At 41.6% G+C, this 15,269-nt stretch overlaps 1 long non-coding RNA gene across 1 annotated transcript; it reads right to left on the bottom strand.

Moving 5' to 3' along the window:
- Window positions 1-6,172: 6,172 nt before the first annotated feature.
- LOC122478587 lies at window positions 6,173-10,125 on the bottom strand. Its single transcript, XR_006296102.1, has 2 exons — window positions 8,348-10,125; window positions 6,173-8,049 (listed from the first exon to the last, which is right to left on the bottom strand). It is a non-coding gene; the product is annotated as an uncharacterized LOC122478587 (long non-coding RNA).
- Between the last annotated feature and the right edge of the window lie 5,144 nt (window positions 10,126-15,269).

The following is a 15,269-nucleotide window of genomic DNA, read 5'->3' as shown; positions in this document are numbered from 1 at the left end:
GCTTTTGTTTCCCTTGCCTCCAGAGACGTGTTGAGTAAGAAGTTGCTGCGGCCAAGATCAAAGAGGTTTTTGCCTGCTTTCCCCTTGAGGATTTTGATGGCTTCCTGTCTTACATTAGGTCTTTCATGCATTTTGAGTTGATTTCTGTGTATGGTGTAAGAAAGTGGTGCAGGTTCATTCTTCTGCATGTCACTGTCCAGTTTTCCCAACACCACTTGCTGAAGAGACTGTCTTTATTCCATTGGATATTCTTTCCTGCTTTGTCAAAGATTAGTTGGCCATACGTTTGTGGGTCCCTTTCTGGGTTCTCTAATCTGTTCCATTCTCTATTCTGTTCTTGTGCCAGTACCATAGTGTCTTGATGATTACAGCTTTGTAATGCAGCTAGAAATCCAGAATTGTGATGCCTCTAGCTTTGGTTTTCTTTTTCAAGATTTCTTTGGCTATTCAGAGTCTTTTCTGGTTCCATACAAATTTTATGATTGTTTGTTCTAGCTCTGTGAAGAATGCTGGTGTTACTTTGATAAGGATTGCACTGAATGTGTAGATTGCTTTGAGTATTATTGACATTTTAACAACTGTTAAATTGTTCTTCCACTCCATGGGATGTTTTTCCATTTTCTTGTGTCTTCTTCAGTTTCTTTCCTAAGTTTTCTGTAGTTTTCAGTGTATCAATTTTTCACCCCTTTGGTTAGGTTTATCCCTAGGTATTTTTCTTTTTTGGTGCAAATTTAAGTGGGATCAAGTCCTTGATTTCGCTTTCTGCTGCTTCATTTTTGGTGTATAGCAATGCAACTGATTTCTGTACATTGATTTTATATCCTTCAACCTTGCTGAATTCATGTATAAGTTCTAACAGTTTTTTGATGGAGTCTTTTGGGTTTTCCACATAGATTACCATGGTGTCTACAAAGAGTGAAATTTTGGCTTCCTCTTTGCCGATTTGGATCCCTTTAATTTTTTTTTGTTGTTGTCTGACTGCTGAGGGTAGGAATTCCAACCATCTGTAATAACAGTGATGAGAATGGACATCCTTGTGGAGTTCATGATTTTAGGGGAGAAAGCTCTCATTTTTCCCCATTGAAGATGATATTAGCAGTGTGACCTTTATGATCTTGAGGTATGATCCTTCTATCCCTGCTTTCTTGAAAGTTTTTATTTAAAAAGGGTGCCATATTTTGTCACATGCTTTCAGGAACCTCTATTGAGAGGATCATGTGGTTCTTATCCTTTCTTTTATTAATGTGATATACCACATTGATTAATTTGTGGATATTGAACGAGTTTTGCATCCCAGGATCAATCCCACTTGATTGTGGGGAATGATTATTTTAATGTGTTTTTGGATCTGGTTGGCTAGTATCTTGTTGAGAATTGTTGCAACCATGTTCATCAGGGAAACTGATTTGTAGTTCTCCTTTTAAGTGGGGTCTTTGTCCAGTTTTGGAATCAAGGTAATGCTGGCCTTGTAGAATTCGTTTGAAAGTTTTCCTTCCATTTCTATTTTTTGGAACACCTTCAAAGGAATAGGTGGTAACTCTTCTTTAAATGTTGGGTAGAATTCCTCTGGAAAGCCATCTGGCCCTGGACTCTTTGTTGGGAGATTTTTGATTACAGATTCAATTTCTTTCCTGGTGATGGGTCTGTTCAGGTTTTCTCTTTCTTCCTGTTTCAGTTTTGGTAGTTTATATGTTTCTAGGAATTTTTCCATTTCTTCCAGATTGCCCAATTTGTTGGCATATAATTGCTCATAGTATTCTCCTTTATTGTTTGTATTTATGTGGTGTTTGTTGTGATATCTCCTCTTTCATTCATGATTTTATTTATCTGGGTCCTTTCCTTTTTCTTTTTGATCAGTCTGGCTAGGGGTGTATCTATTTTGTTAATTCTTTCAAAGGACCCTCTTCCGGATTAGTTGATTGGTTCTACTTCTTTTTTTAAATCAATATCATTGATTTCTGCCCTAATATTTATTATTTCCCTTCTTCAGCTGGTTTTGGGCTTTATTTGCTCTTCTTTCTCCAGCTCCTTTAGGTGTAAGGTTACATTGTGTATTTGAGACCGTTCTTCCTTCTTTAAGAAGGCCTGGATTGCTATATACTTGCTCTTATGACTGCCTTTCTTGCATTCCAGAGGTTTGGGGCTGCCATGTTTTCATTTTCATTGGTTTCCATGTACTTTTATATTTCCTCTTTATTTTGTTGGTTAACCCGTTCATTCTATAGTAGGATGTTCTTTAATCTCCAGGTATCCATGGTCTTTCCAAATTTTTTCGTGTGGTTTCACAGATTTCTTGTCCAGTCCCCTGCAAGTGTTTTCACTTTCTCTCTCTTTCTCTCCAGCTACGTTCAGGGGAGTGCTTTTCTTGCACCATCCCAGTGGGCTGCACTCTCCCCCTTTCCTTTTCTCTGTCCTCTCTCTCCACAAACAGCTCCCTCCCCTCCCCGGCTTTTCTCTCCAGCAGTTCACCTATCCACACCACATACCTGCCATGTTCTGTGGCTCAAGTGATGCAGATTAATGTCTTAATGTTGAAATCTCTTTGCTAGCTGCTCAGAATGCTTTGGTGCTGATCTAACTGCATTTCCAGGATGAGACAAGCTCAGGGTCTACATCTAGAGACCACATTTATAGCGTTCAAACTCAATTTTTGGCTTACCTGAGGGTGGATGTGGCATCATCCCATTGTTCTAATAAGTATTTCTCCCACTTACTGGTGAGGATGAGTGTTCCTTGTTTTCAATATGCTTCCTGATCCTTCATATTTTTATCAGCTATTTATTGGTTGTCTCCCAGAAGGAATACTTAGGTATGAATCAGGACATGTGACCTTCCACTCAGACTGAGAAGTAACAAGACAGTTCATCAATTTGTGTAGGGGAGTACTCTGGATGCAGGATTAGAAATTGCTGTCCAGCTTCCCTGTCTCTCCTTTTACACCACCCAAGTTACATTAACACGTCTCACACATCATCTCATCTTCCAAAATAGACATTTTCTGTATTTCAGCATCTTGTTTTTAGTGCCCATTCAGTGAATCAACTCCTTGAAATTTAACCACCCATCATAGCTCTTATCTGATACCAAGAGATTGGTCTTCAAGGGGGCATAGTTGGACACAACAAGGTCCACAAGTGGGGCCATAGCCTCATTGACTACCATGCACTGGGACTTAGATGTGTATGATTGATAGAAAATGTCCTTGACAGTCAGCTGAAGGGTTCCAGGCATAAAGGTGATTCCTGAAAATGGCAAACGAGAAGGCTTCAATCATATCTTTAAAGTAGATACCATTACCGTAACCATCCTGGCAGGCACATGAGATCTCTTTCAGTACTAGTCTTCTAGGCTATCACCTCTCCGTTGGGCCAGCAACCAAATAGCAGCTTTGGTAGAAATCGACTCTGAGCCCTCTGAGCATTGTTGCCATTACCTTTTCCTCTCAAGCGGTCAATAATTTACATGGGTAGGTGTCAGATTAATTGCTATTTGAAATGCAGCCTGATTTTGAAACTGTGTGATGCAAGGGGGTTGTGGAAACTTCCTCTATGTTGGTGCCTCTTGTGTGAAAATAGCCACTGCTGTGGATTGCTAGATTTGCACTGGACACAACAAACATTCCTTCCTCTTTTCTTCTGGCTGTTCGATAGTGTTTCTTCCATCCATTTATCACATATTTGGGGACTATTATGGGACTGACACATGCAGGGTACATCTGTCTGCCGCAGGCTGCTCTATGATTATGTCAAGCAGAGGCTTCCCTTGATTTCACAAGCTTGGAGAATTAGAATATTTCTGGGAACAACTGATGATGACAATGTCTGTCTTGTACTAAAGCTTACATACCCTATTACAGGCCTATTGGTTTTGGAAAAGCATCTGGTGTACCAGTGTGGGCCTTGGCCACACCTCCCACCTTTGTCTTTTGTGTCTCAGATGGAAATATCTTAAGGACAATAATAAAGAGTCCCTGTTCAAAACTGATGGTTGCCAGAGCACAAGAAACAACGAGTGTTGGCAAGGTGTAGAGAAAGAAGAACCCTCTTGCATTGATGGTGGAAATGCAAACTGCTGCAGCCATTCTTGAAAACAGTATGGAGGGTCCTCAAAAAGTTAAACCAGGAGCACCTGGGTGGCTCATTCAGTTAAGCATTCAACTCTTGATTTCAGCTAAGGTCTTTATCTCATGGTTCATGAGATTGAGCCCTGCCTCAGGTTCCACGCTGACAGCATTGATCCTGCTTGGGATTCTCTGTCTCCCCCCGCCTCTCTCTCGGCCCCTGCCCCCAATCACATACACACACTCATTCTCAAATGAACATTCTTAAAAAGTTAACAATAGAACTGCCCTACAATTCAGCAATTGCAGTACTAGGTATTCACCCAAAGAATACAAAAATACCAATGCAAAAGGATACATGCACCCCGATGTTTATAGCAGCATTGCCTCAACAGCCAAAGTATGGGTGGAGCCCAAATGTCCATTGAACAATGAATGGATAATGAAGAATCGGTGTATATGTATATAATGGAATATTACTCAGACTACAGAAAGAATGAAATCTTGCCATTTGCAAAGACATGGATGGAAGTAGTTTATGAACTAGTTCATAAGTGAAATAAGTAAAATAAGTCAGTCAGAGAAAGACAAACATATGATTTCACTCACATGTGGAATATAAGAAACAAAACAGATGAACGTAAGGGAAGGTAAGGAAAAATAAGATAAAAACAGCGAGGGAGGCAAACCCTGAGAGACTTCTAACTATAGAGAACAAACTGAGTATTGGTGGAAGGGAAGTGGCTGGGGGGATGGGCTAAATGGCTGATGGGCATTAAGGAGCCCACTTGTGATGACCGCTGGCTGTTATGTGTAAGTGATGAATCACTAAATTCTACTCCTGCAGCCAGTACTACACTACATGTTAACCAAGTTGGATTTAAATAAAATCTGGGAAGGAGGGGCGCCTGGGTTGCTCAGTCGGTTGAGCGTCCGACTTTGGCTCAGGTCACGAACTCGCAGTCTGTGAGTTCAAGCCCCGCATCAGGCTCTGTGTTGACAGCTCAGAGCCTGGAGCCTGCTTGGGATTCTGTGTCTCCCTCTCTCTCGCTGCCCCTCCCCCGCTCCTGCTCTGTCTCCCTCTCTCTCTCTCTCTCTCTCTCTCTCTCTCTCTATCAAAATAAATAAACATTAAACGAATTTTAAATAAAATCTTGGAAGGAAAAAAATCAACGTTGGCAAAGATGTAGAGAAATCAGAACTTTCAAACACTGCTTGTGGAAATGTGAAATGGTACAGCTAATCTGGAAAACAGTTTGGCAATTTCTTAATAAGTTAAAATGGAGTTGCCATATGGCACAGCAATTTCATTCCAAGGTATAAACCCAAGAGAATTGAAGACATATATTCCCACAAAAACTTCTACATAAATGTTCATAGGAGCACTATTCACAATTCCTGAAATGTGGAAACAACCCAGTTGTTCATCAACTGGTGACCAGATACATCAAAGGTGGTAAAACCGTACAAGGGGATATTGTCTAGTCATCAAAAGGCATGCAGTACTGTCACATGTGTAGATGAACTTCAAGAACATTGTGCTAAGTGAAAGAAGCAAAAGTCCATGTCTTGTATAATTCCATTTATATGAAACCTCCAGAACAGGCAGATCCAAGAGACATAAGTAGATTAGTGGTTGCCAGGGAATTGGCGTGGGAGGAATTGGGATATGGGCTTTCTTCTCAGAATGATAATAATATTTTAGACTTAGTGGTAATAGTTGTGCAACATCAGGAGTATAATAAAAGTCACTGGAGTGTCCATTTTAAAATGGTCAGAATGACGGCTTTTAAGTGTTGTCAATTTCACCTTTTTTTTTTACATTTTTTCATTTTTTAGTATGTTTTAAATGTGAAATTTATTGTCAAATTGGGTTCCATACAACACCCAGTGCTCATCCCAACAGGTGCCCTCCTGTAAAAGATAAAGGATAAAGATAAAGGTGCCCTCCTGTAAAAGATAAAGAGATAAAGTCTGTAACTTTCTGGAATGTCATTGGCCATGATGATTTATGATGCTTCGTGTGAAAAAAACATATGTAATCCTGCACTGACTGTTCCTTCCTCAGAGAAGTCTCTTCTTTGTGAAGATTTTGTATCCTGGGTGGCTATCTTAACTTGGGCTTAAATGAAAGTCTTCTCTCTTCTGTCTAAAATTAAAAAAAAAACAAACAACTTTTATTCACTTTGAATCAACATAGTTGTTTTGCAGTGTTGTTCAACTCTCCTATTTCCTTGTTGATCTTTTGTGTAGTTGTTCTATCCATGATTAACAGTGGGATATTGAAATCTCATTCTGGGAAGTATACTTCTGAATAAAAAAGGGAAGTTTAGAGTAATGACGCTGCTTTCCTTGGTGACCCTTTCCCAAAGTATCGTCCTAAACTATTTTTAAGCAGAAGCGATACAATGAAAACAAAGGTATAGTCCCCCAGAGTGGCTTCTTTGCAGTGGGAATATGCATGTTGTGCGACCTCCTTGCAGCATCCTTTCCTGATTTTCTAGCTGAAGGGAGTTTCTTTTCCTTCTGAACTCCTTGTCAATTTACCGAGGACCTTCCTGATTGCATTAAATTGCTCCTTCATCGATCTCATCTCCCCTAGGAGTGTTTCAGCCCCTCTGAGGGTAGAACTTTGTCTCAGTCATCCTTAGCTCCAGCTTCTTGCTCAGCGATTTTCATTCCATGGACTTTTGATAACATTTCCGAATACACGTTCAGAAGAAACGTATCATTGCTATTTGCCCACAGAGTGGTTTTAAACATGTATTATTTCACATGTGGTTTAGAGTATGGACTGTGGAGCTGGGGTCAAGATGGCAGCATGGGAGGATCCTGAACTCACCTCCTCCCATGAACACAAGAATTCAACAGCTGCTTATGGAACAATTCCCTCTGAAAAGTGTCTGAAAGATAGCTTAACAGTGTCTGTAAAATAACGGATAAAAGGACAAAATATATGGAAACAGGAGAGGCAGAGACACAGTCTCACAAGAAACTCCACTCCAGGTGTGGTGACCCACAGTCAGGAGGATCTCATAATACAGAAGTTGTCCCAGAGGACTGAGGGGTTTGTGAGCTACCTCAGGTACCCCAACTCTTGGGAACTACATGGCAAAGATGAGCCTCCAAGCATAGGGCCTTCAAAAAATAGGACTTACTTCCTGAAGTACTCAAGGGCTTCTGTTGAGCCGTGGTGTGGCTCACTCCTGTCTTGTCTTCTTTGTGCCTCCCACACCTGGCATTCTCAAGGATACCTGCTCTTTGAATGCTCTTCAGGGTTTTTTGTTTTTTGACTACAAGCCTATTATTAGGCAAAAGCAATAGGCTGAGCCATTTGTGGGAACTTATAATGGCAAACGCTTCATGGGAAATCTCCAGGGAACATGTGCTTTGAGTTTCCTAGGAACCTCCTAATTCCAAAAAATATTTATATTTTGGAGCCTCTCAGAGGCTAAGATTTCCTTGAGGTGATAAATGGCCTACAAGGTAGTTAAGCACTCTCTATGGATAATTTGTGTTTCATTTTCACAATAACACATAAGTCTGACTCTATTACTGTGCCCATTTCACAAATAAGGAAACTGGGGCTCAGAGAGGGATGATATTACAAAAGTGGCAGTTCGTGGAGCTGAGATGAAACCTTAGGCCTGTTTATAGACCCCCACACAATGGGAAGAATTCAGGCATCAGATGGACATCCTTTTACCATCTCTCCATTCTGTGAATGACTGAGACTGGAATCCCATAGGAGCCTCTGTCCCAGGGGCCCCTCTCCCATGTCTTACCCAGTCGCACCCAGGCCAGGCAGCTCCAGTAGGTTTCTGGTGCTGGGGGCAGGAATATCTTCAGTTGGTCCCCATGGCTGAGGGCCCATGTATCAGAGAGGATGCTAGCCACTTTCTGGGAGAGATTAATCATTCTTCCAGAGCTCCATTTGTCGTCTTCTCCTTTGGGGTCATTGATTATCTCATCTAATCTCTGCAACAACACTAAGAAACGGGTACCATTAACATCTCCATTTGACTGATAACAAAACTAAGGTTTTAGCTAAGCAGTTTCCTCAAGGACATTTGGTTTTAGTGACAAGGCCAGGATTTAAACACAAACCTGTTTGGCTGCCAAGCCTGTGTTTTTAGTCACTTGCTAGAACACCTCTCCTGTGAATTTGTACTTTCTAGGGCCAGGCATGGATGGGGTTTGAATCTCATGATCTTTGGTTATGAAACAGACACCTTACCAGGGGGTCTTTGCCAACATTTCAAAGTTGAAAAACTTTTTTGGTTTTACCTTTTCAAGTTGGGACCTTTGGTTTAGCACATCCTTTATCAAATTAAAGTGTGGAGAATTGTTTTGCCTTGGGTCTTGGAGTCAGAAAATTTGAAGGTCCAAGTAGCAGTTTTTCTCCTTAGTCCTCATCAGTCACACCAGGTCACAGAGAAGATTTGAAACCAGCTCCACATTTGTCTCGGGGAACCACCTAGGCAAATTGGAGAAAAGGCAGTGTGTCGGTACGTGTCTCAGAGAGATCATCTTTGAGGTCATAGTGCTGCGAATGAATCCATAAGGTCAACAATTTCTTTATGAATACAAACAAGAGTCAGACTGCTGGAGAGAAAGAAATTGAACACAAATATCTACCAACTTCAACAACAGACTCTGTTAAGGGACTTGAGATATTGGGAGGATGGGGGAGCTGTTGTCCCTGTCTCCTCTGAGAACTGCTTACCGTTTGCAATTTCAATGCCAGCTCTGGGGCAGGAGGAACTTTCCCAGACTTGGAACAAACCAAGTACTGGATCACTTTCATTGGCTCCTAGGCCTAAAAGACAGTCTCCTTTGCCTGTGGAAGGTGGGGCTTGGGGGCCGTGAGGCAAAATGAAACAATGAATATATCTTGACTTTTAATAGTATGTCAAGAGAAATAGGCCACAGACTATAGTGCCAGGTGTGGTAGACTTTAAGATAACAGACACAGAAGTCGAGTAAGATTTTATCACAAAGTCTTGCACTGATAAAAGAGATTGCTCATCAGTCACAAGAGCACTGAGCCCTGAAGACTGAACCCACAAAAATGTCAGGGTTTCTTTTAAAAACTGTCACATTGACAGTCCTCTAGATATTGTCCCATAAGACTGTCTCATAACAAAGTTTGTAGCATTTAGATCTGGAGAGGAGACCTTGTGATACTCAGCAGAAGACGGAAAGGTAGACCTTAGAGTCTCGAGTTAGCAAAATCTAAGAAGGTTATTTAAAAGGAGGTATTGATAATATACATTTCAAAGCAGTCCCAGTATTTAACAAAATATCGAACATGTATCCTTTGTTGGAATTTTAACTTCATTTTTCTGTGTGATGTGTAAATTTATCTGTTTCAGGTGGTTGGCGCTCTTCTTCCCAATTCCCATCCACGTTTGCAAACATAGAAAAGAGTAAACAATGACTGCTTTGGGTTATTGATAGATTTATTCAAGTTCTAGAAACTCAGGATTAGTGATTTTCATTTGATGATACTGGCATATCATCAATGTACTCAACATTAGAACAAAAATACTTGTAACAAATCATGAGAGTTCAAATGCTGTTGTTAGCTTCCTACTGTCTACAATACGAACAAATTCTTTAGAGTAATGTCTGGTTAGATATAGGTTCGGTTGCTTCAACAGACACACCCAGTAACTTATTCCTTCCTTCCTGAATAGTCTGGGCATATGCAGTCCATAGCTGGCTTAGCAGCTCCACCCTCTCAGGGACTCAGGTTCCTTCTGTGAAGGTGCTCCACCACCTCTAGGCTAGAACTGAGAGGACTCAGCATCATGTCCACATCCAGGAAGCGGGAAGTGAACGTGGGAAAGGGGAGGACATGCCTCTAGCTTCAGAGAATAACCAGAAAGTTTTCCATATCACTTCTGCTCACATTTAATTGGTCTGAACTTAGTCGCCTGGCTGTACATAGCTTCGTGAGAGGCTGGGAAATGTGGTCTTTCCTTTTGAGTGGTTATGTGTTCAGCCAGAAATAGGGCATTCCATTTCTATGAGAGAACTGAGGGCATGACTATTGAGTGACCACTAACAGTTTCTGTCAGGGTCTACCCCTTTGATTAAACAACTGTCCGCAAATACACACAGAGCATCATCCCCACGCATAGAACATTGTCATATTCAAGAAATATAACCTCCAGGTCTCATAGAATGACTACATCTGGGTCAAAATTTAGTATCTCTTGTTACTCCTTGGTTCTCTCCATTCAGTAGGGATAGAATTCCTATCTGACAAACTATAAACTAAAGCATGAGTTATGTCTAGTCTCCAAACCAACCAATATCTATCCCTGGAGTAGGATATTGCTATAAAAACTCCAATACTGGAAAGAGAAGAGTGAATAATGAGGTAACATAGGTCCCTAGCAATGATCCAACTCCCCTGGGCATGAATTATGACAGAACCCTGTCCTGGCACTCTTTGGGGCCTCAGTTCATTCAGTAGGTCCTGATTCTGCTGTCTGGGAAGCATTCCTTCCTCTGCTGTCATCTTTAGCTTTTGTCTTTCCCTCTGGAACATTCTTTCATGTTCATCATCCTCTGTGGACAAATCTGAGGTGGATGTTTGGAAGAATATACCCTTCTTGAGGACAGGATGGCTTTTGCAGCCCACTTCCTGTGGCGCAGAAAGGGGATCATAAGGATTGTATTAGAGGTCAAACTAGTCTATGCCTTATTGACAATGGCGTTACAAGAAAGGATATGCTCTCTCCTCCCCATTTTCCTAGGCTATGGTTTCTTTTGCAAGCAAATTCCCTCAAACATTTAGGCTTCTGGTCTACTTTTATGTCTGTCAAATTCCATATGTAAATAATCATACTGAAATATTTTGTTCAGGCATAGTTTTGGGGCCTGAAAACTCTGGTCTTCTGTGTAGCTTGTTCTGGGATTTACCAAGTCTCCCTACTAAATCAATGACAGCTATTTTGCACTTAGCCAATTTACCTTGAGTCAGCCATATTGGGGAGGTGACTGAGAAAGGCTTGGGTGTCCTGTCCTGCTTAGGCTACCTATTGAAAGCCACTTGTAATTCCTTCAGTTTGGGGTGCAGAAGTTTTTGCCTCTCTCAGGCTTTGGAGGCACTAGTCACTCTCGTTGCCGCCAAATTGGATTGTCATCTACAGGCAGAAAGAGCTTCCTTAGAAGAGCTGTATACCCCTGAATCAGTGCTGGCAGACTGGCTGACCCTAGCCTGAGATCTGTTTGTGGCAGGTTCCTGGTGAAAGTGGCAAAATGCATCCCACAGACACCACATTCCAAATATTTCTATTAATTTCTTCTTGAGTTTCAGGTTCTGATGGCATGTGATCCGCCATGAGAATGATCATAGACAACAGCTTAGTGTTTTGTCACAACTTGCAGCCTGCAATACCTGTGCCTTCCCACCTACTGCCTGCCCACCAAACCTATGCCACTTATGTTGGGTTCTAAACCATCAGCCACTCCCTTCTTGTATCAAATTCTGTAATAGTTTGGATATAGAGCGGGTTGCTCTAACAGGGGCTATAAATAACCGTGGCTTCAACAAAATATGTATTTCTCTTTCATGTAACAGTCTAGGTATATGTTCAAACCCACAATGGTTACCCTATAGTGTCAGATACCCAGGATTCTGTATGGTTGCTCTGTGGTTCCTTACTGACAAGGTCAAAGATGACTCAGCACAGCAGATCTGCTTGCAGCCAGCAGGCAAGGAAAATGGGGAGGGGAGAGCATATCCTTTCTTTTAACGCCATTGCCCATAGCACACCTCACTTTCATTTGCATTCTGTTGACCATAGCTTAACACTTCCTGGTAATGTAAAGGCTTAGTCTACAAAGCCATGTACCCAACTAAATATCAGGAATTCTCTCACTATGAGAGAAGGTGGGAATGGATGTTAGGTGGCAACAAGCAGTACTGTTGACAAGTCAATAATCTTGACTCCACTCTTCACTTCCCAGCCTCTCCTCAACATATGGTCATCTGGGTTCTGGCCTTCACCTCCCAGTTGTATCATTCCCACCAAGGTCATCCTGTCGTAGCTCAATGCAAGTTGTCTCTTGCCCTTCTCGATCCCACTGTAGCAACTGACCCATTAGACCTCTCCCTCTCTCCCAACCCCAATAGCTAATCATCAAGACCTCTCACTTGTATGTCTTGAAACAATTGCCTCATCTTCCCACTACTTCCAGTCTTGCGCAACTAACATAGGCCAGGCCACCATCATCTCATGCGCAGCCTTAAAATTGGCCTGTTTACTTTTCCTGCCACCCACTTCCATTTCACGTCAACCCATTCTCCATCTCCAATCAGAATGATCTTTTAACAATGAAAGCTCAGCAATCAGTCAGTGAATGATTGAAATTCTTCAATGGCTTCTCAGTACTTTCCGGAAAAAGCACAAAGTTCTTTACTGGTTTGCAAGGTCCTGCAGAAACAGGCTTTGGTTACTTCTCCAGCTTCATCTCTTAAAAGAAGCCTGTATTCTCTCCTCACCTTTTTGCTCCAGGTATACTGAAGTACCACGTATGTATCTATTTCCCAGGTCCTCTTGTATCTCTGCTGGCTGTTACTATGTTTCAGGCATTATCCAAAGTCATTTTCACACATTGGAATTTTGTTCATTTATCTCTTTATTTTGGTCTTTATTTACTTACTTATTTATTATTTTTGATGAATAAAAATTTTATGGATTTGAGACTTACAATGTGATAGGTTGGTATATGCATACACTGTGAAGTGATAACCACAATGAAACGAGTTAACATATCCATCACCACCCATAGCTACTTTGTTTTTGTGGTGTGGTTAGAATGCTTGAGATCTGCTCTCTTAGTCAATTTCAAGTATACGATATGGTATTGTTAACTGTAGTCACCGTACTGTACGTTAGGTCGCTAGAACTTGTGCATCTTACAATGGAAAGTTTGTACGTTTTGATCAGTATCTCCCCCTTTTGCCCATCCTCCAGCCTCTGGTAACTACCCTTCAACTCTCTGTCTCTACAAGTTTAACTTTTCTTTAGACGAAGAGTTCACATGTGCATGAGATTATACAATATCTGTCTGTTTGCGTCTGACTAATTAATTTCACTTAGCATCATGTCCTCTGGGTTCACCCACGTTGTCAGAAATGGTAGAACTTCCTTCTTTCTTCTGGCCAGATACTATTCCACTGAATGCACAGGCCATTTTTCTTTATTTTGATGGGCACTTAAAGTTGCTTCCATATCTTGGCTACTGAATAATATTGCAATGAACATGGGAGTACAGATGTCTCATTGAGATAGTGATCTACACCCAGAAGTGGGATTGCTGGATCATCTGGTATTTCTATTTTTAACTTTTTGAGAACCTCCAAACTGTTTTCCACAATGGCTGTACCAATTTACATTCCTGGAAATAGTGCTTAAGGGTTCACTTTTCCTCCACATCCTTGCCCACAGTTGTTATCTTTTGACTTTTGGAGAATAGCCATCCTAACAAACAGGTGTGAGGTAATAGCTCATTGTGGTTTTGGTTTGCATTTCCCTGACAATTAGCGATGTTGAGCATCTTTTCTTATACCGGTTAGCCTTTTGTAGGTCTTCTTTGGAAAAAGTCTATTTGGGTCCTTGCCCACTTTTTCACCCTGTTATATGGTTTCTTTGCTGTTGACTTTGGGAAAATTGTAAGAGGAAACTTTATGTAAAATGGAAGTGTTGAATTACTCTATTGTATACCTGAAACGAATGCAACACTGTATGCTAATGAACTGGAAAGAAAATAAAACCTTAAAGAAAATGGAGTCAGGGGGCCAGAAGGGGGAAGCTCACAGGCTCTACCACGTGTCATTTCCTGCAGACCCACTGGAAGGAGACATATCTTGTAAGCTGACACTACTTCAGCTACTGCTATACTACCTCAGCAAGAGGAAGAAAGGTCTTTCTTCTTCCCTCATGATGGCCCAGCTGATGACGGTCACAACTTCAGCAATGAAAAGCCACTATACTTGGATCTCCCAGTTTACTCCAATGGACTTTTACTATATCATAGCCCTCCCAATTTCTTCCTTTCCTCTACAAAAGTGTTCCTCTCCTTTGTTCTCCAGACTTGCTATAGCTTCCTTCTCCCAAGGGGCAGTTCTCTGCTATTCCTAAATAAGCCATTTTCTTTTCCTGGTAACATAACTGGTAGTTTTATTTTTAAGGTTAACTATTCATGTGAACTCCTTATTTGTTTTGTAAATTAACTCTTTCTTGGAGATGGTCTGCAAATGTATTCTCCGATTCTGTAGGTTGCTTTTCCATTTTGTTGATGGTTTCCTTCCCTTTCCTTCCCTGTGCTTTTTAGTGTGATGTGGGCCCAATTGTTTATTTTTACTTTTACTGCGTATGCTTTTGGTGCCAATCCCAAAATCTCATTGCCTAGAGCATAGTCAAGGAGCTTTCCTCTTTGATTTTTCCTAGAAGTGTGATGGTTTCAGGTGTTACATTTAAGTCTTTAAGCCATTTTAAGTAGATTTTTGTGTATCATGTAAGGGAAGGGTTCACTTTCATTCTTTTGCATGTAGATATACAGTTTTCCCAACAGAATCTAATGAAGAGATAGATTGTCTCACATTCACCCATCGCTGGGGGGTCACCTTTGGGGAGTCCCCTTTGAATTTTTTTTTCAACGTTTATTTTATTTTTGGGACAGAGAGAGACAGAGCATGAACGGGGGAGGGGCAGAGAGAGAGGGACACACAGAATCGGAAACAGGCTCCAGGCTCCGAGGCATCAGCCCAGAGCCCGACTCGGGGCTCGAACTCACGGACCGCGAGATCGTGACCTGGCTGAAGTCGGACGCTTAACCGACTGCGCCACCCAGGCGCCCCTGGGGAGTCCCCTTTGTGGCAGCTCATTTCTGAGGTTCACAGACACCCATACTCACTAAGAAATAAACAGACACCACAAGCACAGAATCACACCCAGCCTCACCTGGGAACACAGGTATGGGGCTTATGGACAGATTCACACACAGACCCACACTGCAGACACGGCCAGTGACACCCCGAGGAGAACACACACCCACACACACACACACACACACACACACACACGGTAAGACCCAAAGGGGCAGCAAATTCACACACAGAACTAATATATACATGTACAAACCCAGACATACATAGAAACACCCATAGGGACACACATGCCCCCAGATA

The sequence above is a fragment of the Prionailurus bengalensis genome, unplaced genomic scaffold (assembly GCF_016509475.1).
Source record: "Prionailurus bengalensis isolate Pbe53 unplaced genomic scaffold, Fcat_Pben_1.1_paternal_pri Un_scaffold_99, whole genome shotgun sequence".
Taxonomy (NCBI): domain Eukaryota; kingdom Metazoa; phylum Chordata; class Mammalia; order Carnivora; family Felidae; genus Prionailurus; species Prionailurus bengalensis.
Note: the sequence above shows the minus strand (reverse complement) of the source record. Positions and strands in the feature narration are given on the sequence as shown.